Source organism: Sphaerodactylus townsendi, unplaced genomic scaffold (assembly GCF_021028975.2).
Source record: "Sphaerodactylus townsendi isolate TG3544 unplaced genomic scaffold, MPM_Stown_v2.3 scaffold_134, whole genome shotgun sequence".
NCBI classification, from domain to species: domain Eukaryota; kingdom Metazoa; phylum Chordata; class Lepidosauria; order Squamata; family Sphaerodactylidae; genus Sphaerodactylus; species Sphaerodactylus townsendi.
This window is the reverse complement of record NW_025949892.1, coordinates 2,850-21,856: the sequence shown is the minus strand read 5'-3', so window position 1 is coordinate 21,856 and position 19,007 is coordinate 2,850. Positions and strand designations below refer to the sequence as shown.

Genomic DNA, 19,007 nt, shown 5'->3' with positions numbered 1-19,007 from the left:
GTAGTGGTGGTGGTGGTGGTGGTGGTGGTGGTGGTGGTGGTGGTGGTAGTGGGAGTAGTGGGAGTAGTAGGAGTAGGAAGAGTTTGGACGTATTTTCCCTCTTTCTCTCCTGCAAGGAGACTCAAAGGGGGCAACAATCTCCTTTCCCTTCCCGCGCCTCCCAACAAACACCCCAAAGCGGTGGGTGGGGCTGGAGAGAGCTCCAAAGAACTGTGACTAGCCCACGGTCACCCAGCTGGTATGTGTTGGAGTGCACAAACCAATATGGTTCACCAGATAAGCCTCTACAACTCAAGTGGCTGGAGCGGGGAATCAAACCCCGGTTCTCCAGATTAGAGTGCACCTGCTCTTAGCCACTACACCACGCTGGCCACTCTGGGGCCCCACTGGGGGAAAATGTGGGATATAAATATGTGACTTTTTTTTTTTAACATGGTAGAGTTGGATGTAAAACGGAAATGACGGGTTTGCACGCTTCCATCTTTTCCAGGCTTCTTCCTGAATCTGCTCGGTGGCTTGTGACCAAAGGGAAGATGGACGAAGCCAAAAAGCTCCTCCAAAAAAGGCTGCTTTGATGAACAAGCGGACACTTTATCCCAAACTCTTAGAACAGGTGAAGAAGGTTTGAGTTGATAGCATAATGTGGTCCGTAAAGAGTATTTCAGTGACTGATTGTCCAAAAAAAGTGGGAACAGGGAGGCAGTCCTAAAGGTTTTGGAAATGGGCTCCGAGGGTAAAAGAACTTAGTGTTTGCAAGTGAAGGTCAAAAGGTAAAGTATCTTTCTCCTGTACTGCACATGCAGAAGTCTGTTTTGATACTTTTCTTGTGAACCCATTCCTTCCTCTAGGATTGATTGTGGTGGCAGTGAGAAGTGCCATCCAGACACTGCTGACTGATGGCAATCTCGTAGGGTTTTCAAGCGAGTGGCATAGCACCTAGGGGATGTGGGGGGTACGCATGATGCACTGGGCTAGCGTGCGGGTGTGGGGAATTGTGGCAGGGGGCGGAGGTGTATGCGTGCCCCGGGCACAGATTTTCCTCGCTACAGCTCTGTTTTCAAAGGCAAGAAGGATATTCGGACCAGTGGTTTGCCATTCCCTGCCTCCACATGACTTGAGAGAGTTCCGAGGAAGAACTTTGTGACTGGTCAAACGGTCACCTTCTAGGCCTCTTTTACAGAGGAGTGGGGGGAATCAAAACCCGGGTTCTCTCCAGGCTCGGGAGTGGGGACCAGAGCATGAGGCTTCCGGAGGGCTTGGATTGAAGTCTGAGCTGCTCTTGTTAGCTGTCCTAAGTCACAGCAAATCTGGCATATTCATCCGAGGAAGGTGTTGTTGAGAGCAGGTTCGATTCCCCTCTCTTCCACATGAATGGCAGAGTCTTATCTGGTAAACTTTCAGATTTGTTCCTCCTGCTTCTCCACATGAAGCCTGTTGGGCTTAACCTTGTAATGAAAGTCATAGTTCTCTCTGAACTTCTCTCTCAGCCCCACCAACCCTGGCTAGAATTGTGTCTTGTTGTGGGGGAGAGGAAGGGAAAGGAGTTTGTAAGCTGCCTTCAGTCTCTTTACAGGAGAGGAAGGGAAGGGTATAAATCCAATTTCTTCTTTCCTTCTAAAACAGGGGTCTTCAAACTATGGAGTTCCTCCAGATGTTCGCATAGACTACAATTCCCATGAGCTGCCACCACTTGGCCATGTGTGCTGGCAGGGGCTGGATGGGAATTGTAGTCCATGAAACTATCTGAAGGGCCATAGTTTGAAGACCCCTGCTCTAAAGCTATAATTAAGGTTTTTTTAAAGCACCAAGGATTGAAAGCCAAGGCCTAGGAAGTTGAGCCTAGAGATCGGGCTATTACAACTTAGTGGCTTGCCACTTGTCTTGAACTGCATACCGGGGACCTGAGGATAGCGCCAAACCATCCTTGTAATAATGCGATACCTCTCCCAATCCTGAGCCTCCATGGGATAGGGAAGGATACAAATCCAATAAATAAGAAAGTACCAGCTTTGTTTGATAGGTGGGCTCTACCTCTTTCTCCCAGAAATGGGGTTGGTACACCACCTTTTTCTAAAGAAAAGATGCGCAGCTGCTCAAACAAAGACAGGTTTCTATTTCCCTTGGTGTGGTAAGGCAAGAGGATGTGGTAAGGCAGGAGTGAAACTTCCTTGGCTGGTGAGTGGTAAGGCAGGATGTGAAGCCTTCCTTGGCTGACCACACTCAGGAGGGCGAGAGCCTAACAGGTGCTTCCCAGGTGTCAAAAAAAAATAACCCTTGTTCTTGGATTTGCCCCAGGGGTTTGCTACCTGTGGCTCTGCAGGTGTTCATGGACTACCAATTGGCCATGCTGGTGTGAACCCTCTATCTGTGGAGTTCTGTGGGGGCAGAACTTGGAAATGGGAGTTTGCAACTTAACAAATTTTTAAAAAAAACAAAATGGTTTACTTCTTCTTAACATACAAACATCAAAACATCAACATTTAACATCACACTTCAAAAGGTCCTGTTCAGGTTGCATTTTCAAGTCCCTTCTAGTGACAGTCTCTCTGATATTGCCAAAGTCCAATTCTTCCACTTAAGTGGGTTGGCTCCCGAAGACTCCAAGGGCTGGGTGAACAGGATTCAACATGATGAAGGTTTCAGGAGAACTCTCACCCATTACAAACACAAAAAACCCCTTAACAAGGTGTTAAGGGCTTATACCAGGGGTCGGGGAACCTTCCCTCAAAGAGCCATTTGGCTCACCCCCCCCCACCCACTCGCTCGTCCCCTCAACCGCCCCGCTGACGACTTATTTCCAAACTGCTTTCCTCCTCCCCCCTCCGCCCGCTCACCACCCCCCCACGGGTTGAGAGATGTGGCCATACCTCTGCTCCTGTGCAGGGCGGGTGAAGAGGGGCCCGGCGGCTCGGCTCCTGCCCGGCCGCCGGGAGAGCGCCTGCCCCACTAAGCAGCGGGGCGGGTAGGAGCCAGAGGCATCGCGGCGCACCCTCATACGGGCCGCAGACTGGATGTAGTTCCGCCCCTGAAACTCTACTGCAGGGCGAAGGCGAAGAAGGGCTGGCTGCTCCGCTCTCATGGAGCCGCATAAGAACAGCGGGCGGAGAGAGCTGCATCGCGACTCGCGAGCCGCGGGTTCCCAACCCCTGGCTTATACCATTCAAGATCTGGCGAGTCTGGTAGCCTTGTCTCCTCCAAACTACATGGAGCTCTTGCAGCTTCTTGCTGCTTTGAGTCTCCAACCCTTTATGGGTCCACCCATTCTGAGCATGGAGGGTTACCCTGGCAGGGGCTGATGGGGAATTGTAGTCCCCTGCCCCAAGTGAATAGCCAGTGGGGCTCCTCTTGTATGACAGGGAGATTTAGCCAACCCAGATAAGCTATCGAAATCTCCACATGGGGCTCCTGGAGAATTCCCAGGATTACATCTGGTCTTCAGTTGACAGAGGGCTGCTTCAGCACGGCCCAAAATATCCCGGGATGGGCAAGTGGAATATCCCGGTTCATGCAAAGTTTCAGCACGGGTTCCTGGTGCTAAAGTTGGCCTTGCCCCAGTGTTGCCCCCATGCGATATTTCCCTTAGCTCGGGATTTTCAAAAAATAGCCAAATTGGCGGACTCTTTTAAAATATCCTAGAGGTGACCCTGCTGCCAAGAAGCAAACACCGTGGGAGCAGAAATGGTTTATTTTCCCCGCTCCGTCGCTCTGGGTCAACCAATCAAGAGGCACATGTGGGGATGTGCTTGTGGTGCAAATACAAAAGATCCAGGCTCATGAAGAACAAACTGGAGTATTATCTCCCTGTGCTAACTCAGCTCCTGGAAAGAAGCTAAAATCTGTTTTTATTTTGACCTTCCTTCCTTCCTTCCTTCCTTCCTTCCTTCCTTCCTTCCTTCCTTCCTTCCTTCCTTCCTTCCTTCCTTCCTTCCTTCCTTCCTTCCTTCCTTCCTTCCTTCCTTCCTTCCTTCCTTCCTTCCTTCCTTCCTTCCTTCCTTCCTTCCTTCCTTCCTTCCTTCCTTCCTTCCTTCCTTCCTTCCTTCCTTCCTTCCTTCCTTCCTTCCAGCTCCAACCTGAGGTGAAGGCCAAGTCTGGGAGCATCCTGGACCTCTTCAGAAATCCCCACTTAAGGAAGGTGACGTTTCTCATGTCATCCGTCTGGTGAGCCTGTCTTGTTTTGTTACTTTGATAGACTCCTCCAGGGCTGAATAGCGACACGAGATTCTTATCTCACTGCTGATGCTAACTTTCCACTCCTAGGTATTTCCCCCCCCCCCCCCGTTCACTGATGAGAGTTTGCATGGTGTCTTTCCATCCTGACTGCCTGGTCCTACTTTCTCTGACTTCAGGACATAATGGACTTGGGGATCTTCGCTCTGACTTGTGTCTGATGAAGAGAACTTTGACTCTTGGAGAGCCAGCGTGGTGTAGCGGTTAAGAGCAAGTGGACCAGCATGATGTAATGGTTAAGAGCGGGTGGACTCCAATCTGGAGAACCGGGTTTGATTCTCCACTCCTCCACATGAGCAGTGGACTCCTATCTGCTGAACTGGATTTGTTTCCCAGCTACTGCACTCCTGCTGGGTGACCTTAGGCTAGTCACAGTCCTCTCAAAACTCTCTCAGTCCCACCTACCTCACAAGGGGTGTCTTGTGAGGAGAGGAAGGGAAAGGAGTTTGTAAGATGCTGGAGTCATCTTACAGGAGAAAAGCATGGTATAAATCCAAACTCTTCTCCTTCTTGGAAGTTCCTATCCTGACATCCTTGTGGATCTCTAAGGTGTTCCCTGACTGGAATCTACCTTTCGTATGAAGTGGCTTTACTAAGTAGTTGCGTGCTTGAACTTGGCCTGGAGACCAAACCCTGCGAGGAAAGGATTTGGGATAGTTCAATCTGGAGGAGGAGGAGGAGGAGGAGGAGGGAGGGTTGGATTTATATCCCCCCTTTCTCTCCTGCAGGAGACTCAAAGGGGCTGACAATCTCCTTGCCCTTCCCCCCTCACAACAAACACCCTGTGAAATAGGTGGGGCTGAGAGAGCTCCGAGAAGCTGTGACTAGCCCAAGGTCACCCAGCTGGCGTGTGTGGGAGTGCCCAGGCTAATCTGAATTCCCCAGAGAAGCCTCCACAGCTCAGGCGGCAGAGCTGGGAATCAAACCCGGTTCCTCCAGATTAGATACACGAGCTCTTAACCTCCTACGCCACTGCTCCTCGGAGGTTGAGGGAGGACCTGATTGGCCTCATTAAGTATTAGAAAGGCTCCCATTTAGAGGAGGGCAGAGAGCCATTCCTGTTGGCAGCAGAGGATAGAACGTAAACAATGGGATTAAATTACGGGCGTAAAAGGCACCAGCTGGATATTAGGAAAACACAGCAAGAGTAGTTCAGCAGCGGAATCGACTGCCCAGGGAGGTGATGAACTCCTGTCACTGGCAATCTTCAAACAGCAACTGGACAAACGCTTGTCAGGGATCATCTCTAGGCTGATCCTGCATTGATAAGGGGATTGGACTAGATGGTCTCTATGGATCCTTCCAGCTCTAGGAGTATATGATTCTAACTGGCTGCCTTGTCAGTGACTTTTCTTTTGTAAGTCACATTTTTAGAAATATTATCTCTGCTACCATGAGGACTACAAACTTAAACCCTGCCACAAAACTGCAATTTCTAGGATTCTCTATATACAACAGACTTGAAGAAGAAGAGTTGGATTTATATCCCCCTCTTTCTCACCTGTAAGGAGACTCAAAGGGGTTTACAAACTCCTTTCCCTTCCCTCCACAACAAACACCCTGTGAAGTGGGTGAAGCTGAGAGAGCTCAGAAGAATTGTGACTAGCCCAAGGTCACCCAGCTGGTATGTGTTAGAATGCACAAGCTAATTTGGTTCCCCAGATAAGCCTCCACAGCTCAAGTGGCAGAGCGGGCAATCATACCCGGTTCTCCAGATTAGAGTACACCTGCTCTTAACCACTACACCACTCTGGCTCTTGGATGTAGGGGCACTATTCGAGCAAGCATCTGTTACGATCATTGCATTTTTATCCCACCCTTCTATTCAGCAGATTGGGCTGGTATATGTAGTCGTCATTTCCTCACATTTTATCTGCAGTATTGTGACTGTTCCAAGATTGTCCACTGGGCTTCAAGATCTAGACCAGGGGTCTGCAACCTGTGGCTCTCCAGATGTTCGTGAACTACAATTCCCATCAGTCAAGTGGCCATGCTGGCAGGGGCTGATGGGATTTGTAGTCCACAAACATCTGGAGAGCCGCAGGTTGCAGACTTCTGATCTAGACCAGGGGTCTTCAAACTATGGCCCTTCAGATGTTCATAGACTACAATTCCCATGAGCCCTACCACTTGGCCATGCTGGCAGGGGTTGATGGGAATTGTAGTCCATGAACATCTGGAGGGCCATAGTTTGAAGACCCCTGATCTAGACTAACATTTTCACAGGGCTGCCTCCTTCCAGGTGGGGTCTGGAGAGATCTCCCGGAGGTACAGGTGATCTCCAGACTATGGAACTCTGTTCCCTTGGAGAAAACGGCTGCTTTGCAGAATGGAATCCATGAAACCATGGCCCCTCCTCAAGCATTGGACGCAAAAAAAAAAAAGAATGTGATTTTTCAAACCACTTTCACAACTGTTTGCAAGTGGATTTTGCCATTCCGAACAGCTTCAAAGAGCACTGAAAGCAGTTTCAAAGTGCATTATTCTGCATGTGCGGAATGAGCCCATGTTCCGCTGAGATCCCTCCCCAAAACCTGCCTGACCCTGTTTCCACCCTACATTTCCCAACCTGAAAATGGCAGCTCTAGTTACACCAGAGTGGCACACATGGCCAAAAAAAAGTGGTTCTTTATTTAAACTCGGCCTGTTTTTGTGTTCAGGTTTGTCAACAGCTTGGCATACTATGGCTTAAGTCTCAACGTGGGTAGTTTCGGCTTGGATATCTACTTGACACAGCTTATCTTCGGCGCGGTCGAAATCCCAGCACGCATCCTCTGTATCTTCCTGCTCCAGCGGCTGGGGAGGAAGAAATGCCAGACTCTTTGCTTGCTCCTGGGCGGAGCCGTTTGTCTTCTCATCACGGTCGTTCCAAAAGGTATCCAATGACTCAGCAACATTCACTAGAGGTTCTTGCAACAGGCCTCCCAGTTCGTCAGGTGGATTTTGCTTTGACTGCCAAGTTTTGGTTGGGAACGCGAAGAGTGGTTAGCACTGGATTCATGTTTTGCAAATCTTGTAGATTTCCCCAGGCTGTTCTAGATAATCTCCTGAACAAATTCCCTGGTAATATTTGTAGTTGACTGTGCTTATAGACATAGTTATCCCAGTGGTGGGATCCAAAATTTTTGTAACAGGTTCCCGTGGTGGTGGGATTCAAACAGTGGCGTAGCGCCAATGGGACTGGGCGGGGCACGACAGGGGGCGTGGCCGGGCATTCCGGGGGCGGGGCATTAATAATTTCTCTGTGACTGTAAAAAACTCTTACTGTAAAAAAAAAGTTCCTAATTTCCAGCTGGTATCTTTCTGTCCATAATTTAAACTCATCATAGCAAGTCCTATCGTCTACTGCCAACAGAAACAACTACTTCTCCTCTAATTGGCTGCCTGTCAAATACTTAATACTTTCAAATGCTTAATTTTGTTTCGAGCAATCAAAAGAAGGATACTTTCCTTAAGCAAGGAACTTTACCATATTATTAAAACATGTTTTCAAAACAGCCCAACAGGGAGAATTATCCCGTTTTCTACCTTCGCTAACCAGCCACATAGGAAACAACAGGACTTTATGATTTTTGGACCTAATGGAATTTCTAACAGAAAAGCAGACCCAATTAGTAACCCACTCTCAGGAACTGGTGAGAACCTGCTGGATCCCACCTGTGAGTTATCCCTTCTTATCCTGGCTTGGATGGCCCAGGTTAGCCCAGTCTTGGAAACTAAGCAGGGTTGGCCCTGGTTAGTACTTGGATGGGAGACTACCAAGGAAGTCCAGGGTTGGGAAGCAGAGGCAGGCAATGGCAAAACCACCTTTGATCGCCTTGAAAACCATGTTGGGTCACTATAACTTGTTGCAAGTTGAGGGCAATCTCCACCGCCATTTGCTCTCAGCCAGAGGCGTATCCAGAGGTGGGATCCAGCAGGTTCTCACCAGTTCCCGAGAGTGGGTTACCAATTATTTGTGTGTGCCGAGAGGGGGTTACTAATTGGGTCTGCTTTTCCGTTAGAAATCCCATTAGGTCCCAAAATCATAAAGTCCTGTTGTTTCCTATGTGGCTGGTTAGCGAAGGTAGAAAACGGGATAATTCTCCCTGTTGGGCTGTTTTGAAAACATGTTTTAATAATATGGTAAAGTTCCTTGCTTAAGGAAAGTATCCTTCTTTTGATTGCTCGAAACAAAATTAAGCATTTGAAAGTATTAAGTATTTGACAGGCAGCCAATCAGAGGAGAAGTCGTTGTTTCTGTTGGCACTAGACGATAGGACTTGCTATGATGAGTTTAGATTATGGACAGAAAGATACCAGCTGGAAATTAGGAACTTTTTTTTTACAGTAAGAGTTTTTTACAGTCACAGAGAAATTATTAATGCCCCGCCCCCGGAATGCCCGGCCACGCCCCATCGTGCCCCGCCCAGCCCCATTGGTGCTATGCCACTGTTTGAATCCCACCACCACGGGAACCTGTTACTAAAATTTTTGGATCCCACCACTGGGCGTATCTAGGGAAAATGTAGCCCGGTGCAAAATCTGAGTCCTCAGTACATATGGTGCTACTCTCGCCACACCACAACCAACCAACTTTTGCAATTCAGGTCTCTTGAAGTCAGCTGCATGGGACCCAGGGGGAAGGAGCGGGGTATGGGGGGCGATTTTCTGCCCCCCCCCCCCCACGTGACTAAATGGCCACAGCCTCAGGACATTTGACCTCATATGTCCCCCTGGGCGGTACGTTCCTGCACTTGGGGCTTTCCTGGTGGTTTGCTGGAACTAAATGCACAGCGTAGGAATGCAGGGCATTTCGTGGCAAGCATCGTTCAGCTTTTGGGCTTATCGTGTTGATCAGTCCGTAGGTCTGCTCAGCTTGCTGCTGAGCAACTTGAATGCCTGTCGGACAGGTTTGCGGCTTTTGTTTCTGCTAAACCGTGCACGTGGAAAAACACCACTGATACAAAACCAGCTGGCAGCCATTAGTATTACTAGGAACGACTTGTAAGAACACAGAGTATTGTGGTTGGTTTTTTTTTTTTTTTTTTTAAAAAAACCTCCTACAACAACAAAGCATGCATTATGGCCAATTTATATTCACCTCAACAGCTGAAAGAGTAAAGTGACCAAACATTTTGGCCTCAATCTGATTGTGTGGACGGGCATTGAGAATCGTGTACCTTGCGACGCTAGAGAGCTCAACTCTAAGGTCTTTAGAGATGAACTGCTGATTATTTCACGTTACATAAAGTTACTTATATCAACATGTCATGAACTGCAGTGTAACCATGCAGGTGGAACTTGGCTCGGTTCCGTCGGGATATTTTGGAGCTCTTGGGCAATTTAAGTTCAGCTGCGAGAAGACTGTGTCCGCACACGTTTCTCCTCCCCTTGTGCCAGAATGCCCAGGAAAGTCAGAAGTGTACAAATTCTATGTTATGATTTCTTTGTAAAAGAAAAAAAAGATTTTTCTCCCCAGACGTGCCTGTGGCGATAACAGTGCTGGCGGTCATTGGGAAATTTTCCATGTCTGGTTCCTTCTCTACCTCATATGTGTTCTCTGCAGAGCTGTTCCCCACGGTCATCCGGTGAGGTTACCTCCATTATTTGTATATCTGTGGTCGTTTCCCCACTTACCTGGGTGAGTGGTTGCTGCGCGCTACTCCCAGTGCACGTCACGCGCTGAGGGGGCGTGACAGCGCGCTGAGGGGGCGCTGAGGGGGCGTGACAGCGGTAGTGTCATGGCAGCTGTGTTGTCGCGCGCTGAGGGGGCGTGGACAGCTACGTAGTAGTCAATCAGGAGGCGGCTGTGTTGTCGCCGCCCCTGTAATGGGGAGTGCCAGGGGACCCCGCGCTACTTGGGGAGAGTAGCGCGCAGCAGCAGGTAAGTGGGGAAACGCTCATTGTTGGGTCAAAAAGTGGATTCAGACTAACAGGTGGTCTGAAACAAGGAGTCGTTTTCCTCGAAAGTATTTTCAGAGGTGAAGTTTGCCCTGACCATTTTCCAAACTGGAAACAGCAGCAGCAACCCGCTCGTCTTCCTGACATCAGAGATTGATTTATACCTCGCTGAGCGGGGCTGAAAACGGTTTACATCATTCTTATCTCCTCCATTTTGTCCTCACTCTTGTCTTAAATATGTTAAAGATCTCAGTTGTTAATGTTTTCATTGTAATGTTTTAAAGTTCGGGGTCTTGTCAACCCCATGTTGGGTCGAAAGGCGACAGAGAAACGTTTTAAACAAATAAAACTTCCTAGCAGGAAGGCTGATGGACTTTTCCCTTCCTTCCCTCTCCTCCTTTCCCCCTTCATGTTCCTTTATTCTTTCTTTCCCTTCCTTATACCTGCCTATCGCTCCTTTTCTTTTGGCCTATAGTCATATCTTTATCGTCCCTATTGATCCCCTCTGCTACAGCCCCACCCAATCTAAACAGCAAATATCATTTTGGGAAGAGGGACTTGAGTGTGACTGAGGTAAATTGCCTGCTGAATTTCTCTGTTATATTTTTAAACTTACATTTTAAACTGTTTATATTGTATTTATTATGAATTGTTTTTATTGGAGATTGGAAACCACCCTGACCCTGAAAAGGGAAGGGTGATATAAAAAGCTTATAGAATCATAAAGTTGGAAAAGACCCCAAGGGCCATCAAGTTTGACCCCCTGCCATGGGTGAACACAACAATCAACATTCTCCTGACAGATGACCATCCAGCCCCTCTCTAAAAACCTCCAAAGAAGGAGACTCCACCGCACTGCGAGGTCGTGCATTCCACTGTCGAACAGCCCTGACGGTCAGGAAGTTGTTCCTGATGTTTAGGTGGAATCTCTTTTCCTTCACCTGGAACCCATGACTCCTGGTCCTAGTCCCGTGGTGGCGAACCTTTGGCACTCCAGATGTTATGGACTACAAGTCCCATCAGCCCCTACCACCAGCATGCTGGCAGCGGCTGATGGGAATTGTAGTCCATAACATCTGGAGTGCCAAAGGTTCGCCACCACTGTCCTAGTCTCTGGAGCAGCAGAAAACAAACTTGCTCCCCCACCAACATGACATCCCTTCAGATATCTAAACAGGGCTATCGTGTCACCTCTTAACCTTCTCTTCACCAAACTCAACATCCCCAGCTCCCCTAGGCTCTCCTTCGAAGACAAACCTTGGCATCAGTTCTGAATACAGATAAAATGCTGAAGAAGAAGAAGAAGAAGAAGAAGAAGAAGAAGAAGAAGAAGAAGAAGAAGAAGAAGAAGAAGAAGAAGAAGAAGAAGAAGAAGAAGAAGAAGAGTTTGGATTTTTATCCCCCCTTTCTCTCCTGCAGGAGATTCAAAGGGGCTGACAATCTCCTTGCCCTTCCCCCCCTCACAACAAACACCCTGTGAGGTAGGTGGGGCTGAGAGAGCTCCGAGAAGCTGTGACTAGCCCAAGGTCACCCAGCTGGTGTGTGTGGGAGTGTACAGGCTAATCTGAATTCCCCAGAGAAGCCTCCACAGCTCAGGCGGCAGAGCTGGGAATCAAACCTGGTTCCTCCAGATCAGAGTGCACCTGCTCTTAGCCACTATGCCACTGCTGCTCCCTTCGAAGACTAACCTTGGCATCAATTCTGAATACAGATAAAATGCTGAGACTGATAATGAGTAGCTCCAAACTGTATTGAATACACTGGAAATGTGGAAAGCAGAATACACCGAAATAAGGGAAGGTTTCTCGAAAGGCAGCTATACTGGTTTGGGTCTGCATTTCACCAGGCTTCTGTGTTTTGCTTCCTTCTCAGGCAGACAGGTGTGGGAGTTTGCTCGGTATCAGCCCGGGTGGCCGGGATAATCTCACCTCTGATTGGCCTCTTGGGGAAGTACCACACCTCCATCCCTGTGGTGATTTAAAGCACGGTCATGGCTGGGGAATCCGGTTTCCCTTCTTCCAGAGACGTGCGGGAAAGATCTTACAGATTGGGTGGAAGACGCTGGAGGGAACAAAAGGTGAGCCTAGCGGGTCTTTCTGAAAATTGGTCAGTTCCCTGCACTGCTATGACTTATATGTTTTAGTCTCAGGGTGGAACCTTATACCTTAGATACAGTGGACTACTATCAGCCCCTTCCAACATGGCCAATTGGCCATGCTGGAAGGGGCTGATGGGAATTGTAGTCCATAACATCTGAAGTACCAAAGGTTCGCCACCACTGCCTTAGGTGCACCATCTCAAGGGAGCTGGTGATCTAATATAATGGCATAGCCACAGCTGTAAGCCATCACCTGGAAGCGCAGTTATCGCTTGGTAGCCATGAATGTTGAACCAGTGTTGGCTAACTTATTTTTGTGCAATTGAAAATGTGACCTACAACAGACTAGCCAATGAATGATGAGAGAATTTTCCTTTACCAGTCACTAGAATTCCTTCCCGCCCAGTCACTTCTGTAAAATTATACTGAACCTAATATTTAATCATAAAACAATCTAACCTTTTCCCTGGTTCCTAGGCCCTGCAAGAGCGTCAACGTTAGCCCGGAAAATGGACACTTAAAGCCAAATGAAGACAGTGATGTTATCGAACAGACGCTAAGCACTCGCTTGTAGCTGTGGCAGTGAATTCCCCTGAATAAATTAAAAGGAAGAATTGAGAGACTTTTTGCAACTCAGAACAAAGTGAATAAAAATCAGTACTTTTCTTCAAGTTAAAAAGGATTGTTTCTACAAATAATTTTTTTAAACTTAAAGTTCAGCAATGTATTTATTGTTGGTTTTCAAATATTGAAATGCAATTTGAGTGTGCTTATTGAAACCAAAATGCAAACTCTTTTAAAATTCCACTACACACATTTAGGAGAAGAAGAGTTTGGATTTCTATCCCCCCCTTTCTCTCCTGCAGGAGACTCAAAGGGGCTTACAATCTCCTTGCCCTTCCCCCCTCACAACAAACACCCTGTGAGGTAGGTGGGGCTGAGAGAGCTCCGAAAAGCTGTGACTAGCCCAAGGTCACCCAGCTGGCGTGTGTGGGAGTGTACAGGCTAATCTGAATTCCCCAGAGAAGCCTCCACAGCTCAGGCAGCAGAGCTGGGAATCAAACCCGGTTCCTCCAGATTAGATACATGAGCTCTTAACCTCCTACGCCACTGCTGCTCCTTTAAAAGAAGCAACCAAATTAGAGCACCATACGAAGGACTGCAGCTTACCTATAAAAACATGCTGGAAAGGGCTTAAAGATCCTTTCTCTTATAGGGTGTTCTAATTTCTCCAGATAAAGCACCATAGTTCCTTATCATCCTTGCCAGCATGATGCTGGCAGGGGATGATGGGAACTGTAGTCCATAACATCTGGAGGGCCGCGAGTTTGACACCTAAGCAATGCCAACCTCTGAGTAGACAACACAACCAACGAATGAAGGTGTAGTGGAAAACTATCAGAAATCAGACAGACCTACTACACAGCTAGTACTGGCAACAATACACAGCAATCCTCAAAGCAATTTACTGGATGGAAAGGTGAAGCTTCGCTTAGAGACACAATGGTAATTTTATAATAAGCTCTGAACATAGGGAATACTCATACTAGATAAAGTTATGGATTCACAGTTCCTTATAATCCCCCTGCCAGCAGGGTGCTGGCAGGGGATGATGGGAACTGTAGTCCATAACATCTGGAGGGCCGCGAATTTGACACCTATGCTCTAAAACATTATTCTTGATTTGGATACTTTCTATATGGGCAAGCGACAATAATGTGTCACTGATAAAGTGGGCAAAACGCCACGAAACGAGAGGTTTCCGAAGAGCCCGTCTTTGTTGTTTTGAAGAATTAAGGAATGTGCTTATGCCATCTGTGGAATATTTATAAGACCTGTACGTTCATCCCAGCTAGCACATCCAAACACTTGTTTGTTATTGGTTCGTTGTATGTTTGCATGTGGGGTGTTCAGTCCCATTTGAATGCGGTTTGTCATCTGTATATTACGCACCCATTTACTTTACAATTTTTGATACTTTCTTAGAACATCCAGGTAGAGTCGGGAGGTCTCTGGGAATGACTGCTGATCTCCAGACAGCAAGATCAGTTTCTTTGGAGCAACAAACTGTTTTGGGGGTGGACTCCTGTGGCAGCACTTCACAAAGTCTTTCCTTCCCCAAACTCTCTCCCCCCACAGGCTTTACCCCCATACCTCCAGGCATTTTCCAACTTGGAGTTGGCCCCTGTAGATCTTTCCTGAGTGCCTCTCGTTACTCTCTCTTGGCCTAACCTACCTCGCAATGATGCATGTGTGGATTTCTACCCTCCTCTGCGTGCAAGTTTTCTTCTATTTTCAATATGGTGGAGCATTCAGAAGTGGTAACCAACACGCCAAAGGGAAGTAGCACGGTCCACTCCCGTTACAACTCTACCCAATGGTGGGATCCAAAAATTTTAGTAACAGGTTCCCATGGTAGTGGGATTCAAACAGTGGCATACGCCTACTGGACTAAGGGTACCCATCGGCATTGGCCGGGTATCTGGGCGTAAGTAATAATAATTCTCTGTTACTGTAAAAACTGTAAAAAAAAAGTTCCTAATTTCCAGCTGGTATCTTTCTCTGTCCATAATTTAAACTCATTATAGCAAGTCCTATCGTCTACTGCCAACAGAAACAACGACTTCTCCTCTAATTGACTGCCTGTCAAATACTTAATACTTTCAAATACTTAAGTTTTGTTTCTAGAAATCAAAAGAAGGATACTCTTTCCTTTAAACTAGGAACTTTAATTATTACTAAAACATGTTTTAAACAGACCTAACAGGGAGAATTATCCCATTTTCTGCCTTCGCTAACCAGCCACATAGGAAACAACAGGACTGATGATTTTGGACCTAATGGAATTTCTAACGGAAAAGCAGACCCAATTAGTCACCCCCTCTCGGCACACACAAATAATTAGTGTTCCCACTCTTGGGAACTGGTGAGAACCTGCTGGATCCCACCTCTGACTCTACCCCCCTCCTTCTGCTGCATCTATGAACAAGGCCGACTTTCAGTGGCATCTGTGCACACGCATGTTCATGTGCAACCCAGTAGGGGCCGAGCAAACAAGAGAATGTGTGTACATCTGATGTTTTCTGTCTGGTGTCCTGGGTCTTTCCTGCCCACGTTCTCTTCTGCCATGCCACCAATGAAAATAAGGATCCTCTTCTGTTTCACAAACAGTCCTGATCTTTCACCAAGGAACCGCTGTCTGATCTCTCCACCCACCCATCACCGGTGACTTTTGTTAGAGTTTGCAAGTGTCTGTCACAATCCTGGCAAGAAGGGGTTAACTATGTGCATGCTAATTAGTGACTGAGGTCATAGTTGTAGGACCAGTTCATTGATTAAGCCATTGGCTAGTTAGCCCAGCATTGCTTATGTGAGACTAGGCACATAGGTCAGAGGTTATAAAGTTATCTATGTTCCTTTGTCTCACACACACGCAGCCTCACACCACACAACGCATCTTCTTTGTTGAGGATTCACCTTAAGAGGTGACTCTCTCCTTTGTCTGTAGGCACCATATGGGAACACGTGGTCCCATGCAATGTAACCAAGTTACAGTCTAGACTAGAAAGTTATTCTTTGTTTTGTCCCCATGTAACCCTGTTTTTTTTTTTTCCTTGCTAGTAAGTAAACTCTTTTCATATAACTCCAGCAACCGACTCAAGGCCTGTCATTTTTTACTCTGCTAATTTACAAGTTACCGGATCTAAATCCAAAGGCCGCAGGCAGCTTTGCAATTTGTGTTTTGCAATTGCCATGCAGAGCGGCTGGGCTTTGAACGCTCACGCCAGGCACAGAGTGACGGCTGCTTAAAGTAGGATCTGCCAAAGTAAGGTAGGGGGGTCTGATTTTATCACCACAAAGGGGAGGGGGCAGCAAGGGCACCCTTCCCACGCAGGAGAGGCTGCAGCTGCTTGGGCCTCTTCGTTTGGGAGAGGAGGCTGCCTGAGGGGGGGGATATGATTGAAGTCTATCAAATGATGCATGGGTAGAAAATGTCGGCCAGAGATAAATTTCTCTTCTCACAATACTAGGAACCAGGGGGCATCCATTGAAAATGCTGGGGGAAGAATTAGGACTACTAAAGGAAACACTTTTCACTTAACGCAGGATTGGTGTTTGAATATGCTGCCACAGAGGTGGTGGAGACACCACCTGATAGCTTTAAAAAGGGCTTGGACAGATTTATGGAGGAGAAGTCAATTTATGGCTACCCATCTTGATCCTCCTTGATCTCAGATTGCAAATGCCTTAGCAGACCAGGTGCTCAGGAGCAGCAGCAGCAGCAGAAGGCCCTTGCTTTCACATCCTGCACGTGAGCTCCCAAAGGCACCTGGTGGGCCACTGCGAGTAGCAGAGAGCTGGACTAGATGGACTCTGGTCTGATCCAGCTGGCTTGTTCTTATGTTCTTATGTTCTTAATTATTGTTTTTTCCTCCACTCTGGGTTGTTTTTGGTGCTTTTCCTCGGTGCTTTCTTCTGCTGCGGGCCATAAATAACATTTTGGATCCATGCTTGACGTGATCTCCAAGTCAGAGCAGATGAGTAGGGTCTGCAGGCTCCATGTTGGGAAACACCTGGAGATTTTGGAGATGGTGCCTGAGGACAAAGGGATTAAAGGGAGGGCGTCAGCGGGGTATAATGCCACAGAGTCAACCATCCAAAGTCAACCATCCAAACCATCCAGAGGAGCAGCAGTATGCGTAGGAGGTTGGCAGAGAGCTCAGGCATCTGATCTGAAGGGACCGGGTTTGATTCCCCAGCTCAAGTCACTTGAGCTGTGGAGGCTTATCTGGGGAATTCAGGATTAGCCTGTGCACTCCCACACACGCTTCAGCTGGGTGACCTTGGGCTAGTCACAGCTTCTCGGAGCTCTCTCAGCCCCACCTACCTCACAGGGTGTTTGTTGTGAGGGGGGAAGGGCAAGGAGATTGTCAGCCCCTTTGAGTCTCCTGCAGGAGAGGAAGGGCCATGATGGGAACTGTAGTCCATAACATCTGGAGGACCACGAGTTTGACACCTGTGCCATACTTTCCAAAGGATCCATTGTCAGGATCCATTGTCTCCAGAGAAACTGATCTCTGTGGTCTGGACGTGAGCTGTGATTCCAGGGGTTCCCCGTGCCCCACATGGAGCGTGGCATCCCAACTCGACCCCATGGACCCCACCCCTCCTCCACAAACTTCTAGTCTGGGGGAAGCGAAAGGGCTTGGCCCCATCTGGTGCTAAGGTAAAACAACATCTGATTTGCACATCCAGGTTTCAGTGATATCTGCCAGGCTCGACTGCTCTTCCCATTACAGCTCTGAGATTATAGAGATCTTATCTGTCGCAAACCCGGTATTGTACAACACCAAGATCCGAGAGGAGGGATAGCAGTCGGCCTCTCCACACACATTTCTAGGGATGGGGGCAGAGGTTAGACAGGTCCCCGTTTCAGAAAGTTCAGAAAGTTTTTTTTTAAATATATATATTTTCACACTGAAGGTCTATCACTGAAGAGAGAGGCCCCTTCTGCACATGCAGAGTAATGCACTTTCAATCCACTTTCACAATTGTTTGCAGGTGGATTTTGCTATTCTGCACAGTAAAAATCCAGCTTTAAAGTGCATTGAGAGTGGATTGAAAGTGCATTATCCTGCATGTGCGGAAGGGGCCAGAGAGAGCCAATGCAATTAACAAGGAACCGGCAGGGTCTAGCAAACTAACACTAGACAAAAGACAGCTGAAAAAAAAAAAAAAAAAGCAGGCAAGCTCCCCAAAGTGAGGAAACGGCTGAGCTGGGGACAAGAAGAGTTTGGATTTATACCAGAGGTGGGATCCAGCAGGTTCTCACAGGTTCCCGAGAGTAGGTTACTAATGATTTGTGTGTGCCGAGAGGGGGTGACTAACTGGTGATTTTGCCACATGATTTTGGCCTTAGTTACGCCCCTCCTCTCAGCAGTAGCGCGCAGAACTTGAAGCAGTCTAGCAGGAGGTGCACCGGCGTGCGTGGCAGCCTGCGCCTGCGTGCATTCGTTTCCCGCCCAAGGACCGGCGCAGCGGCTGCGTCCTTGCCACAGCCCCGCCCAGGTATGCCCCGCCCCTGAATGCCCGGCCACGCCCCCGTCAGGCCTCCGGGCCACGCCTTACTGGCGCTACGCCACAGTTTGAATCCCACCACCATGGCAACCTGTCACTAAAATTTTTGGATCTCACCACTGATTTATACCCCACCTTTCTCTCCTGGAAGGAGACTTACAAGCTCCTTTCCGCTCCTCTCCCCACAACAGACACCTGGTGAGGTAGGTGGGGCTGAGAGAGTTCTGAGAGAACTGTGACTAGCCCAAGCTCACCCAGCAGGAATGAAGGAGTGGGGAAACGCATCTGGTTCACCAGGTGTTTCTCCCATCACCCAGGTGGAGGAATGGAGAATCAAACCCAGTTCTCGTGATTAGAATTCACCTGCTCTTAACCACTACACCATGCTGGCTCTCCTCCTTTGCAGGAGGAGAATCTTTGTGCAAACAAAAAAATAATTAAAAATATGGGAAAACCCCGCTGCGAAGCAAACTGCCGTGGGGTAGGTAGCGCATGCATAAACGGGCCATGAAGAGCAGAATATAAATTCTCACAGTAAGCAAATAAATGGCATCAGATGTGAATGTAGAAATAGACTTCGAGAGTACGCTCCCAAAGGCACCTGGTGGGCCACTGCGAGTAGCAGAGTGCTGGACTAGATGGACTCTGGTCTGATCCAGCAGGCTGCCTCCTATGTTCTGGCTGAGAGCTTATTGGGTCTGTCATTCAGCTTGGAACATTA

At 48.0% G+C, this 19,007-nt stretch overlaps 1 pseudogene; it reads left to right on the top strand.

The window, feature by feature from the left end:
- The first annotated feature begins 458 nt into the window (after positions 1-458).
- On the top strand, positions 459-12,855 carry LOC125424890 (annotated as a pseudogene).
- The last annotated feature ends 6,152 nt before the right edge of the window (positions 12,856-19,007 follow it).